General features: G+C 35.8%; 1 non-coding gene across 1 annotated transcript; it reads right to left on the bottom strand.

Moving 5' to 3' along the window:
• Window positions 1-7,704: 7,704 nt before the first annotated feature.
• Window positions 7,705-7,763, bottom strand: LOC116075554. The gene has a single exon (XR_004112597.1). It is a non-coding gene; the product is annotated as a U7 small nuclear RNA (small nuclear RNA).
• Between the last annotated feature and the right edge of the window lie 6,149 nt (window positions 7,764-13,912).

The raw sequence follows: 13,912 nt of genomic DNA on the forward strand, positions 1-13,912 counted from the left end.
CTACATGTCTCTTCTTATAAGATTTCTTCTTATTTTTCCTAGAGCTAGCCTATAACTAGAGAGACATCAGAATATTTAAGTGATTTTTCAATATCCCTAAGAATAAATTCAGGTTTCCTGCTGTCATCAAGAGCTTTTCTAGACCTGATCCTAGGACCTTAGCTTACTAATTTTGGCTTGTTGACTGGCTTGGTGTTTGCACTCAAATCCATAGATGCGTGGCCTAACCTCCTTGCTGTTCCAGCCACTTAGTCACAGCCACAATCCACATCTTTTATGCTCTCCTTTAACCAGTCAAACACATCTTTTCTTTGTGTTCAAAGTTTGTATGCCTTTTAAATGCCACTGGGGGAAACTATCTACAAACGCTCCACAATGAAAGTGTCAGTTTGTACTGATGTTTCCCTCTATGGATACACAATTCAGGCATTTTATAGTAGCCAGTGTTATCTGGTTTACCAATTCCCGGCTTTTGATATGCTCACTTACAACAAGGATTCTATTGTACTTTTATTTCAGTCATATGGCCAATAACACACTATCTAATACTTTCATGATTTAGTCTTATGGTTATTAAAAAAGAAGATAACTCATTTTCCTTGATACTACATATTTATTTGTTACAATTTAACAAATTCATATTAGTGAAGTAGCTTTCAAAATAACCAAAATAAATTCTATAAAAGTAGAATTTTATCTTTTAGTCCTTTCAATTCTATATGTGACACACTTAAATGAACTTTAATTGAAAGTACCAGGTAGCCATTAATTGCCTACTGGCAGTATAAAGGTTGTTGTGAAGTATAAAAGATAAAAAAATGAACATTTCCCTCTAAGTATTCTATATTTGGAACAGATTGTTCTTCCTAACATATAACCCTCTTACCTAAAACTGATCAAATTACAACACAGCTTGCTTTAAGATCGAATGATATGTTTGTGTTTAGCTTGTTTTTAGCCACATGTTTGTCTTTAGTTTTTCAATCAAAACAATGTTAAAATGGAAATAAAATATTTCCAGCTTCTTAAAGGTCTAGTGCATATGTTCTGCTATCTAGCCAGCAGCTCACAAAGATTTTCCAAAATAATCTTTACACTCCTTTATTGGAACAATATTACTGATATAAACAATGATGTGCTTACTAAAGAGAATCCTGTGCAGAAACCTATCCATCTAGACAGATCTTAGTTATATTTTGCCTAATGACAGAGTAGTTCCATTTATAAGTTCCATGTGTAAGTTTTATATATCATAAAGCTTTGAATTTGACCAGACTTAGACATCTTTTCTGATATATATATATATATATGTATATATATAAATATATATATATATATCTTGAAATCAAGATATATAATATCTTGATTAATATCAAAGGTTAAAATCAAGGTATATATATATACATATATATATACATATATATATGTATATATATATATATATACACAAGATATATATATCTTGATTTTAACCTTTACCTTCTGCACAATTCTAAGAACTGACATCTTGCAAAATCTATGTGTCTTATCTTGTATGTCTAGGCCAAAGAATTTATTTCTGCTTACTAGCCGGCAGCAACTTCTGCAAACCATCTGGAAGCACAATTCATCAGATCACATCCTGTCTTTTCCTGACTTGTCTAAGATAACAACTGCTGAGTGAAGTATTAAGCCCTTGTTCTTCCCAAAGGACCCATTTTGTACTCAACCCCCCTGATGTAGTTTATTCATTAGAAAAGTTTGGTTTGGCAACTTCACCAGACTAACAATATTTATATGTATAGCCATTGAAAGAAGAGTGTTTAAACTATTTTTTTCTATTTGTTTACTTGTCTTTTGGTTGCCTGATTCTCCAGAAACTCAAAGATGGTGGAATCATACTTCACAGTGTGTTTCTCTAGGTAACATCTGTGAGCTTTACAACAGGACAGAAACAGTGCTCGTATTATGGAGTGCATCTGAGGGTGAAGAATTTAGACAGCATCTCTGAGACAGCAAGGCCATCTGTATGGTTTATTTTCTGAATATGGCAATAAAGTGATATGATGAGAAGATATTGACCATCTATAAATGCAGTGATATGATGAGAAGACATTGACCATCTATAAGTGCAGTCCAGTTTTTGGAAGAGCCACACAATGTCCCTATGTGACAAGTTATTCTTGGCAGAAGCTTTTTTTCAGTTAGTACAGGACAGTACAGTATTTCTGTCATATAAATGTTGAAAGAAGTAGAGTAGAATTTAAGAAATGAAGACATGTTGAGATTAATGAGCACTAAATCTCAAGATCAGGTTTTATAAACACATTGAACTGGCTGAGGCTATTTTCAATGGCTCTCCATATTGAACTTACCCCATGTGGGATGATTAGCCCATACCCATTTGGCTTTGGATCTCCTCTGCATCTTAAGTACAGGATACTATGAGATATCACCACTACTGCTCATGAGTTCACGTGTATCTGCTTCAAATCATTATCTGTGACACTATAGTTGACTTAGTAGGAGAGATGCTCTAAAATATTGAACAACACCTTTTATGAATTACTAACTATTGTTATATTGATATGTGTGCTCACTTCCTGTAAACCATGTATTTGTACTCTTTCTTAGAAAATTTTGCTCAGATTTTATCAAAATTTAGTTTATTTGACATATTTAAGAAATTACCTTTTCATTAACAAAATAATTTTGTGTCAAATAAAAACTTTTCATTCAGATAGATTTTAAATATTACCATTTTGTTGCATTGTGTTTCTGAGTTTGAGAACTGGTTGTAAATTGAAAAGAAGGGCACAGTCTGATGAGAGTTGCCCATCTAAGGACCTCTCATTAAATATTTAATAGGTTTTTGTGGTTTTTTTTTTTTTTTTTTTTTTTTTGGCTACTTAGTATATAACGACATGACTACATACTTGAGAAGAGAACAAAATTTGTATCCTCTGTTCTCCAAACTTTCAACCTGGTGAAGAAGACTTCATCAAAAGACTAAATAAGGAAAATTAGTAAGCGAGCACAGGGTTGGACACAGTGATTTCCACAGATGAGGTGTATGTGCAAAGGAGGCACATTTCAGTAGAGCAAACACTTCCCTGGGAAGAGTTCATAAGGGAGTGCATTGGAAATGTGGCAGTTGTGAATTTTACTAAAAGCCACAAAGCAAGTGTTTTCATTTCATAAGTCTCTCAGCTCCTTAAGGTCCCTCCCATACCCATTTCTCAAATATATGGGTTTGTCCAAGAAATTTGGACAAGTAAGCTTTTGCACAAGGAAGACAGGTGCACGCATGTGTTTCCAGTCTAGCCTGGCTGTGAGATGCACCCCTCACCTTCACTACCACCACACTCAGTTGATGTTCGCTGCTAAGGGAAATGTGCCATGAATGCAGAAACTGGGCTGGAGACATGGCTCCGTGGGATGTGATAGTTAGCTTGTCAACCAGAAACGACCAACCAACCAAACAAACAAACAAACAAGCAAACAAACAAACAAGCGAAACCTAAAACAACCTGGAAAGAGAGTCTGGATGACGGATTGTAAGACAGTTTGTCCTGCTGGTTTGTTTGATGGCATCTGTCTTAATTGTCTTAATTTATTTGGGAAGACACAGTCTGAAACTGTGTGACACCATTCCCTAGTTGAGGGCCATGGAACGTATAAGAATAAAGAGAGCTGGTTTGCAAGATCACACATTCATTTCTTTCTGTTGTTGACTGTACATATAACTATGAAGCTTGTGCCACTGTGACTCTTCTTCTATGACGGACTATAATCTGGAACGGTACATTGAAGTAAACCTATTTCTTACCAATATTGTTTTTTGTCAGGGTGTTTGATCAGAACCACTGAAGCAAAACTAGACAGTAGCTAAAATGTTTGCTATGTACTGAGTAAATACATTAAAAAAAAAACCAAACAAAAACTGTAAGTGGAAACGCTGGGAAAGTAGAGAGAGGCAGAAGAGCCCCTCATAGGCCAGCAGCCTTACTGAATCAATGAGCTACAAGTTCAGCAAGGAGCCTTGTCTCAAAAGATAAGCTTAGGAGAACTGAGGAAGACATCCAGTGTTGACATCTGACTTCTACAAGCACACTTACATGGATATATGCATGCACACTGAGGTGGTTTAAATAGGAATGCCCCCCTTATACTCATGTGTTTGAATGCTTGGTCATAGGACATAGGACTATTAGAGGGATGTGAAACTTGTTGAAATAGGTGTGGCTTATTACTGTGTAAGTAGACTTTGAAGTCTCTGAAGTTTCTGTTGCCTTCAGATCTGGATATAGAACGTCCAGCTAACTCTCCAGCACCATGTCTGCTTGCATGCTTCCATGCCTCCCATGATGATAACAGATCAAACCTCTGAACCGTAAATCAGCTCAAATTAAATCTCTTTAACCTTCTTGGGGAGAGTGTCTTCATCATTTGGAAGAGTTGTGGTGGTCACCTTGTCTCTTCACAGCATTAAAGCCCTAGCTAATACACACACTTAAACATGTACATACATATCAACACACATAGTCACAAATAAAAGAAATACGGAAGTTTCTTTCATAAAAGCCAAGGCAAGTTACTAGTAGCACTTACTCTTCCTTCTTTATGCCCAGATCCTATTTTATCTAGGAGGTTTTAGAGATGGATTTCAAAATAAGAAGCGATACTACTCCAGCAAAGCTGCCATGCTTCTTGGACAAAGAGTATCAGATCTCATGTGAACTCTTCCACATTCTTGTCAAACCACAGTGGTGAGTGAGATGGATTCTCTTCAACCTTCTTGGGGAGAGTGGCTTTATCACCTTGGATAGGAGCAATCCCTAATCAATGTTCATTACTTGCTTCCTTCCAGATACACATGACTGGGAAGAAGAGAATACTGTATAATTTTGCTAATCACATGTTCTACTAAGTAAACAAAGAATATTTTAGCATAGATTTTATATAAAGTCATCACCTTTCATAATTATTTCATTTGGTATCATAATTATCTAATTAGGCAGTGTAATTACAGATTACAAATCTTATAATCACATGCATTTAGGTTAATTATAAAGACCATCAATTACTATTGAACTACTGGAATGGTAACCTGTGCAAATGAAATACTGAAATACATCTCAAAAAACAACTCAGATTTCAAAAAGATGCCATCCAAAAAATTCAAGTATTACACAGATTGATATATGCAATGCAACAAAATATATCAAAACAATATTTAACTTTTTAGTGTTCGAGCTCAAGCAAATTCAATTAGTATTCATTTCATGTTGACTTCAAGATGCTGACAAAATTATGTTTAGATGAATTTGTGATTTATAATTTATGTCTATCCACAGAACAGCAATAAATGTCTGGGGAAAGAAGTAACTAGCATAATAACTAAATGTGAATGTTTCCTACTGGAAAACACAATGAAGATAAACTAAGATATTTGTAAGTTGTGCTTTATTTGTAATAATTAACTTGAAATTATTTGCTTATTTGAAGATGTCTTTGTTATTGGCAATTTAAAAGAATTTGGACTTGAGTATGTAGCTCAGTAGCAGAATTCTTTCTTAGCATGCTCAAGGCTTCAGGTCAATTTCTAGCATAATAACAAAAGACAGACAGTCATCAGACAGAGAGACAGACAGACATACATACACACACACACACACACACACACACACACACACACACACGAAGGAGAGAGAGAGAGAGAGGGAGAGAACAGTTTTTGCATTTATGGAGCAATATATAGAATTTATGAAGACATTATGTATCTCTATTTTGTTTGGTGTCTCCAGAAGCTGATGGGAGAGTATGGAGAGTTCCACAACCAAACATTAGGTGGAGCTCATGGAACCCCACAGAGGAATGGGGAAATAGGATTGCAGGAATTGAGGGTCAAGTACACTAAGAGAACATGACCTGCAGAATCAAATAAGCAGGGCTCATAGGGACTCACAGAGACTTGAACCACAATAATAAACCTGGCATGCTGTCTGCATATTTGCTGTGGTTGTTCACATTGGTGTGTGTGTAGAACTTCTAACAACCGGAATGGGATGTCTCGAACTCTTTCTCCTACTGGGTTACTTCTTCCAGCCTTAATGTGAGGGTTTCTGTCTATTTATAATGCATTTTGTTATGTCTTCAGTTGATGTCCCTGGCAGGCCTGCTCTTTTCTAAAGGGAAAATGAGAAGTGGATCTGGGGGAGAGAAGAAGGGCAGGGTGACTGAGAGGAGTGAAAGGAGAGGAGCCTGCAGTTGTGATGCATTGTTTGAGAGGAGAATAAATAAAAAACCATACACTCAATTCAGATCTAAAAGACTCAACTCATTGCCACCTCTTCCTGCCCAACGCCTGTCCCACTGCTATATCCTATCTCCACTTCAGGTGTATATCTGATGCTCAGGTGCAGGTCACTCTAGCCAGAACAGATAGGTGAACACAGGAAGATATCACTGTTAAATCAGAGGCTATGCCAGTGCTGACTCCAGCCCCTGAATCTCAGACAGAGATTCCCTACTAGAGACCACACCAGCCACCAGAACTCTGAATAGGCAGCCCAGCCATGGACCTCCTCGATTCTCTCCTTGCCTCCCACACTATCCACAACCCTAACTTCTCTCTTCATCACTGTGTTCCACCATCCAATTCAGATAAAGACCTCATTCTGGACCAAAGGCCACACTAACCACCAGAAGCCTAGCCCCAATTTCAGTTCAAGACTTCCTGCTGGATGAGAGGTCACACTAGCTGCGAAAAATCCTGGCCACAAAGAACAGAAGACCCAAGAGGAAACAGGAACCAAGAAACAAAAATCACATCCACCAAACAAACTAAAAATTGGCAGCTAGACCTATAATAACCCCAGACTTATATGCTTAGACGAGTCAGAACACAATCGACAACAGGTAGATCAATATGATACCATGTATCCTACTAAAACAAGCACAGAATATTGCAACACAGCTGAAATATAAGAAAAAACTTAAGACCAACTTTATGAAGATGACAAATATTCACAAAGAGGAAATGAATAAATCCTTTAAAGAAATCTAGGAAAACACGAACAATTGGAGGAAATAAAAACAATCCCTCAAAGAAAACCAAGAAGCAAGCAGACAAACAATTAAACAAACATTTGAAGGAAAGGGAAAAAAAAACTTTTCAAGACCCGAAAAAGGGAATAAAAGCAATAAAGAAAACACAAACAGAGGGAATTTTGAAAATGGAAAATCTAGTTAAATGGATTGCAAACATCACCAATAGAATACAAGACCTGTAAGAGATACTCTCAGGCATTGAAGATATAATAGAAGAAATAGTTCAGTAAAATAAAAAGTTAAATTTAAAAAGTTCCTGACACAAACATCCAGGAAATCTGGGATACTGTGAAAAGACTAACCCTAAGAATAATAGAAATAGGAGAGCAATATACCTAGCTCAAAAACCCAGAAAATATTTTTAACATAATCATAGAAGAAAATTTTCTTAGCGTAAAGAAGGGCATGCCTATAAAGCTACAAAAAGTTTACAGAACCCCAAATAATTTGGACCAAAAAAGAAAGTATCCTTTATACATATTAATCAAAACACTAAGTATACAAAATAAAGAAATATTAAAAGCTACAAGGCAAATAGCCTAGGTAGTATATAAAAGACTTACTCTTTCTGTGTCTTCTAACTTGTTATGAAAAAATTCCTAAAGAGCAATTTTGGGGTTCCTGATCAAAATCAGAAAGCCAGAAAAATTCTAAAAGAGCTTTGTTCACTCTCCAAGGAGTTCCCTCTGGGTAGCTGCTAGAAAAAATTCTAAATAAGCTGTATTAGCTCCCCAGAGATCTCCAGACAGCTTAGCTCTTGCTAGGAAAATTTCTAAAAACAAACAAACTAAACAAACAAAAAAAAGCCAAAAACAAAACTGTTATTGTTCACTGCTAGGTCATCTCTTACAGACCAAAAGCCCAGTCTTCTATTAACATATCAATTCATTCACTTTCTCCAGATTCCCTCTTGACCATCCCACAATCAGCATTCTATGACTTAAGCTATTTGATTCTTAGAAGAATACAGCATATATATGTATATATATATATATATATATATGTATATATATATGTACATAGATACATATATATGTGTATATATATATATACATACATACACATATATGTGTATATATATAAAACAAAAGAATTCAGATTTTTGCTCACTTTTGTAAACTTATGGGTGGGATCCAGATAAGGCAGCCTTGACAAAAATGGACAATTTTCTTGATAGAGACCATTTACCAAAGTTAAATTGAGATCAGATAAACAACTTAAATAGACTCAATACCTCTAAAGAAATATAAGCAGTTCATTAGGGTCTTCCTTTTAATGACTAAAATTCTATCAGAATTTCAAGGAAGAGCTAATGTCAGTACTCTTCAAATTAGTCCACAAAATATAAAAAGAAGGAACATTGCCAAACTCATTTTATGAGGCCACAATTGATACCCAAACCACAAAAAATTTAAAACAGAGAAAGTTACAAATTTCTCTCATAAATATTGATGCAAAAATACTTAATAAAATAATCACAATCTGAATCCAAGAGCATATAAAAATATCATCCACCATGATCAAGTAGGCTTCATCCCAGGCATACAGAGGTGGTTCAATATATAAAATCCATCATATAAACAACCTGAAAGAAAAAACACTTTATCATCTTATTAGGTGCTGAAAAGGCATTTGATAAAAATTCAGCACCCATTCATGATAAACTTCTTAGAGAGATCAGAGATACAAGGGACATACCTAAACATAATAAAGGTAATTTATAGCAAGCTTATAGACAACATCAAACTAAATGGAATGAACCTCAAATCAATTTTACTAAATCATAATAAGGCAAACCTGCCGACTCTCTCCATATCTATCCAGTATTGTACGTTATTGAAGTCCTCATTAGAGCAATGAGTCAACTAAAGGCGATGAAGAGGAGACAAAGTGGACAAGAAGAAGTGGAAGCATTGCTATTCACAAGCGATATGATAGTATACAAAAGTGATCCCAAAATTTCTACCAGGGAACTCTTACAGTTAATAAGTACATTAAGGGAAGTGACTGGATACAAGTTCAACCAAAAAAAATAAATAGTAGCTCTCCTATCTATAAATGATAAATGGGCTGAGAAAAAAAATGAGGGAAACAACACCCTTCACAATAGCCACCAATAATTTAAAATATCTTGGGGTAACTTTAACCAAGCAAGTGGAAGTCTTGAATGACAATCACATCAAGTTTAGTTGGAGAAGATATCAGAAGATAGAAGATCTCCCATGCTCATGTATTGGTAGAATTAACATAGTAAAAATGGCAGTCTTATCAAAAGCAATCTACAGATTCAGAGCAATTTCCATCATAATTCCAACCTTGAAAGAACAATATTCAACTTCATATGCAAAAGCAAAAACCCAGGATTACTAAAACCACCCTGAATAAGAAAAGAACTTTTAGATGTATTACCATGCCTGATCTTAAGCTCTACTAAAGAGCTATGGTAATGAAAACCCTCATGATGTTGACATAAAAAACTGATAATTTGATCAATGCAATCAAAACAAAGACCTAGATGTAACTGCATACACCTATACACCCCTGATTTTTTAATAATATGCAATGAAAAAATGGTGCTGGTCTAAATGGATGTCTGCATGTACAAGAAAGCATGAAGCCATACAAAAACTTAAGTCTAAGTAGATCAAAGTCTTTGTCTTAGTTAGGCTTTTACTGCTGTGAACAGACGCCATGGCAAAGTCAACTCTTATAAGCATAATATTTAATTGGGGCTGGCTTACAGGTTCAGAGGTTTAATCCATTATCGTCTAGGTAGGAACATAGCAGCAGCCAGGCAAGCATAATGCAAGAGAAGCTGAAGGTTCTACATCTGAAGGCTGCTAGCAGAACACTCACTTCCAGGAAGCAAGGACTAGGGTATTAAAGCCCATGCCCACAGTGACACACTTACTCCAACAAGGCCACACCTCCTAATAGTGTGACGCCATGGTCCAAGCATATATAAACCATCAGTCTTCATCATAAAATGAGATGCATTGAATCTGTTGGAAGAGAAAGTGGTGAATAGCTGCCTTGAATACCTGGGCACAGTAGACAACTTCCTGAACAGAAAGCTAATTGCATAGGCACTAAAATTGACAATTAATAAATGGCAACAATGAAACTGAAAAGCTCCTTAAGGCCCAGTAAACCAACAAAAGGACAAAATGGCAACCTACAGAATATGAAAACATCTCTACTGATTTCACATCTGAAAAGGGGCTAATATCCAAAATAAAGAACTCAAAGCACTAGACATCAGCAAACTAAATAACCCAGTGGAAAAAACTGGGTACAGATCTAAACAGAAAGTTTTCAACAGGAATTTCAAATAGCTGAAAACACTTAAAGACATGTTCAGCATCTGTATCCATTAGGGAAATTCAAATAAAAAGAGAACTTTGAAATTTTTTTCTTATGCCTTTCTCAATGGCTAAGAAAAAATACGAGTAACAGCTCATACTGGAGAGGATGTGGAACAAGAGGAGCAAACACTTCTCCATTGCTGGTGGGAGTGCAAGCTTGCCCAACTACTTTAGAAATCAATATGGCAGTTTCTCAGAAAATTGTGAATTGCTCTAATTTCAAGTCAGCCATTCCACTTCTGGGCATATACCAAAGGACTGTCTATTCTACTACAAGGACATTTGTTACACTATGTTCGAAGCAGCTTATTATTCATAATCATCAGAAACTGGAGACAATCTAGATGTCCCTCAACCTAAGAATGCATAAAGGATATATGGCACATTTTCACAATGGAGTATATCATAGCTGGTAAAAAAAAAATACTAAGGAACAGATATTAACCCAAGCAGAGGTCCGTAAAACAGATAGAATATATCTATGCCTTTGAGTGGTTCAACTTAACTGGTAACCAATTTATTACCATTAGGCTTGCTAAAATCATTATTTACTTTTATGTTACATATGTGACATACATTTAACTGAATGTATCTCCCACTTTATTGAATTAATAGTTTAATAATGACAGGTAATTTATTTAATTCTCTTATTTGTTCTCCTTTGACTGTGAGATTTTAACTTCTTGACACAAGAGAAGGTTGACAGCTGAGTTTGATTCTTCCTAAACAATACTGTCTCCAGAAAACTACCCTTCATTTCTCCCCCATCGTATTGTTGTTATATACTCAATTTCTCAACAATAAACATTTGGGGAAAATATCTCTCTATTATTTCTTCTTTTCTGGATTTCCAGGTATAAAATAGGATAAAGGGACTTTTTCCTTATTATTTGTGGAGTAGAATTCCTTGCATACTCGACATGTCATCCATAGTTAATGAAATAAGTACTCCTAGACAGGGCAAACGTAGAAGACGAGGGGCTTTCTAAACGCAAGGTTCTGATTGGGACTCAATAGTACCAGCATATATGGCTGAACTAAACACCTAAATCAGTTAGAAGTCTTTCCTTAAGGAAACAGGGAAAGAGACAGCTAGGAATTCAGAAATCTAAGCTTCTAAACATGGAGTAGCACACTTCCTTTCCAAGTCAATTATTCAATCAAGGAAATGCTCCATTTCGTCTCATATTTTATTTTAAAGTTATGGGTTGTTAGGAGAGATATCTTAGAGAATCAGGCACTTGCTACTCAAACATGAGGACTGGAATCAGATTCTATACAACCTATGCTAAAGCTAGGCGTGGATGGTAATGGCTCCTGTGATGGCACAAAAGACAGAATTTTTTTTTTTGACTTTTTGAGACAGGGTTTCTCTGTATAGCCCTGGCTGCCCTGAAACTCACTCTGTAGACCAGACTGGCCTTAAACTCAGAAATCCGCCTGCCTCTGCCTCCCAAGTGCTGGGATTAAAGGCGTGCGTCACCACTGCCCAGCTAGACGACAGAATTCTTAAAGGACACTGCTAGATGAACTCCTAGAACTGTCTAACTTCAAGTTTGGAGAGAGGCCCTGCCTTGAAAAATAAAGGGGAGGGCAATCAAGAAGGGCATGCAATGTTAACCCTATGTCTCTGTGTGTACATGGAAGCAAGTGCTTATACATTTGCACATATGTCTACATACAAACTTGTACATGGGTATACCACACAAATACAAACACATAAAATAATGGAAATATTTTTTTCTTGCTCTTCACTACGCACCTACTTAGTAGTAGGACATTATTATTACTTTTTAATTGAAGCAATATGGTAATAATTTGAGGCTTCCTATACTTTGCTTGTGGGATATATTTCTCCCTGTGAAGAATTCAATTTTATATCTGAAAAACCTTGAATCTAATTTCCTTAGTAATGGTTTGCAAAAGGAACTTCAAATAGCAGAGCTTGTTCTAACAAATCAGACTATGATTTTATTCTTCCATTCAGTTATTCTGCTGTTGTCAGTTTATAAATAGCCTTGAATTTACTTCTTCAGAAGCAAGCCACCCTTGATAGATAACTTGAATGAGCTTGTAATGTAGACAAACATCTCCATGTTGAGTGATGTTGTGCAGTAATTTCGCACTGGTCTTGCTATGCTCACTCCTATTGTCTTTTTTAACAATGAAGTCGTGTGAGAAATGTGAAATATTGTTGATATAATCTCTTCATCAAGAAGATGAGCTCCTATGAAGCTGATTCTTTGACTTGATATAGTGGTGAAAATTTTAAGCTGAGATAAACTATTTAAATAATGAAACAAGAATTAAGGTAGATGATAGATTTCTTACATTTATGTAAGCTACTGTGAAAAAAATCACTCTGTTCAGAAAATATTTCCAGTCCAATAGATGTCATATGTCTTCAGATTTATTTTAATCTTACGTATGTCTGGGATTTGTCTGCATGTATGCATGCATATCACTTGGATCCCTGGTATCCTCGATGTCAAGGAAGACATTAGATGCCTCAGTTTTGGAATTGTGAGCCACCATGTGGGTATTGGAAACTGAACCTGGGTCAACTGCAAGAATAACAAATGTTCATGACCACTGAGCCATCTCTCCATCCCCAATGTTAAATCTTACGCTTAACCAATTTGTTTTTGTATCCCACCTAGACTTCTATCCCCTACCCCATATGTGTGTGTGTGTGTTTCTTTTAATCCTACCTTGATAAGTGAGATAAGAAAAGGATTCATTTAGAAGTAAGCCTTCCTCTGAGTCCCTATATAGAAACATAGCATCTCGGTCCTCAGTTCTCCTGCTGGTGTCCTGCCTGCTTTCATCTAGTACTGACTAAAAGAATTCTTTCTTCAGTTTTCATTGACAACTATGTCTCAGATAGAGCTCTGGACTAAAAGTCAACTTGATCCCTATTTGCTTTCAAATTAGAAATGGAAACCTAACTTAAAGACAGAAAGATTAAAATGCAGACTCAGGTGCCCTAGCTCTAGACCAAGCCAATGTTTGACTCTGTAGAGATCAGGTTAAAAGCACCATTGTCTCAAGAGTAAAAATCTATTTGCTAAGCTATAGGGCAAACATGGTTTCTCAGTTAAAATAGCAATGTGGACAAAAAACTAAAGTCAATGATGGACCTTTTTATCCATGTGTTATCATTTCTATTACAGGAAAAAGCCATCTTTAATGATATAATTTACAATAATGACATTAATAATTAATAAATACATTAATCATTAATACATAAATTAATACATAAATCATTAATGATATACAGTAATATGACATTCAAGAATATAGATAAATCAGCCAGGCAGTGGTGGCACACGCCTTTAATCCTAGCACTTGGGAGGCAGGAACAGGTAGATTATTGAGTTTGAGGCCAGCCTGGTCTACAGAGTGAGTTCCAGGATAACCAAAGCTACACAGAGAAACCCTGTCTCAAAAAACAA

Source organism: Mastomys coucha, unplaced genomic scaffold (genome assembly GCF_008632895.1).
Source record: "Mastomys coucha isolate ucsf_1 unplaced genomic scaffold, UCSF_Mcou_1 pScaffold3, whole genome shotgun sequence".
Classification (NCBI taxonomy): domain Eukaryota; kingdom Metazoa; phylum Chordata; class Mammalia; order Rodentia; family Muridae; genus Mastomys; species Mastomys coucha.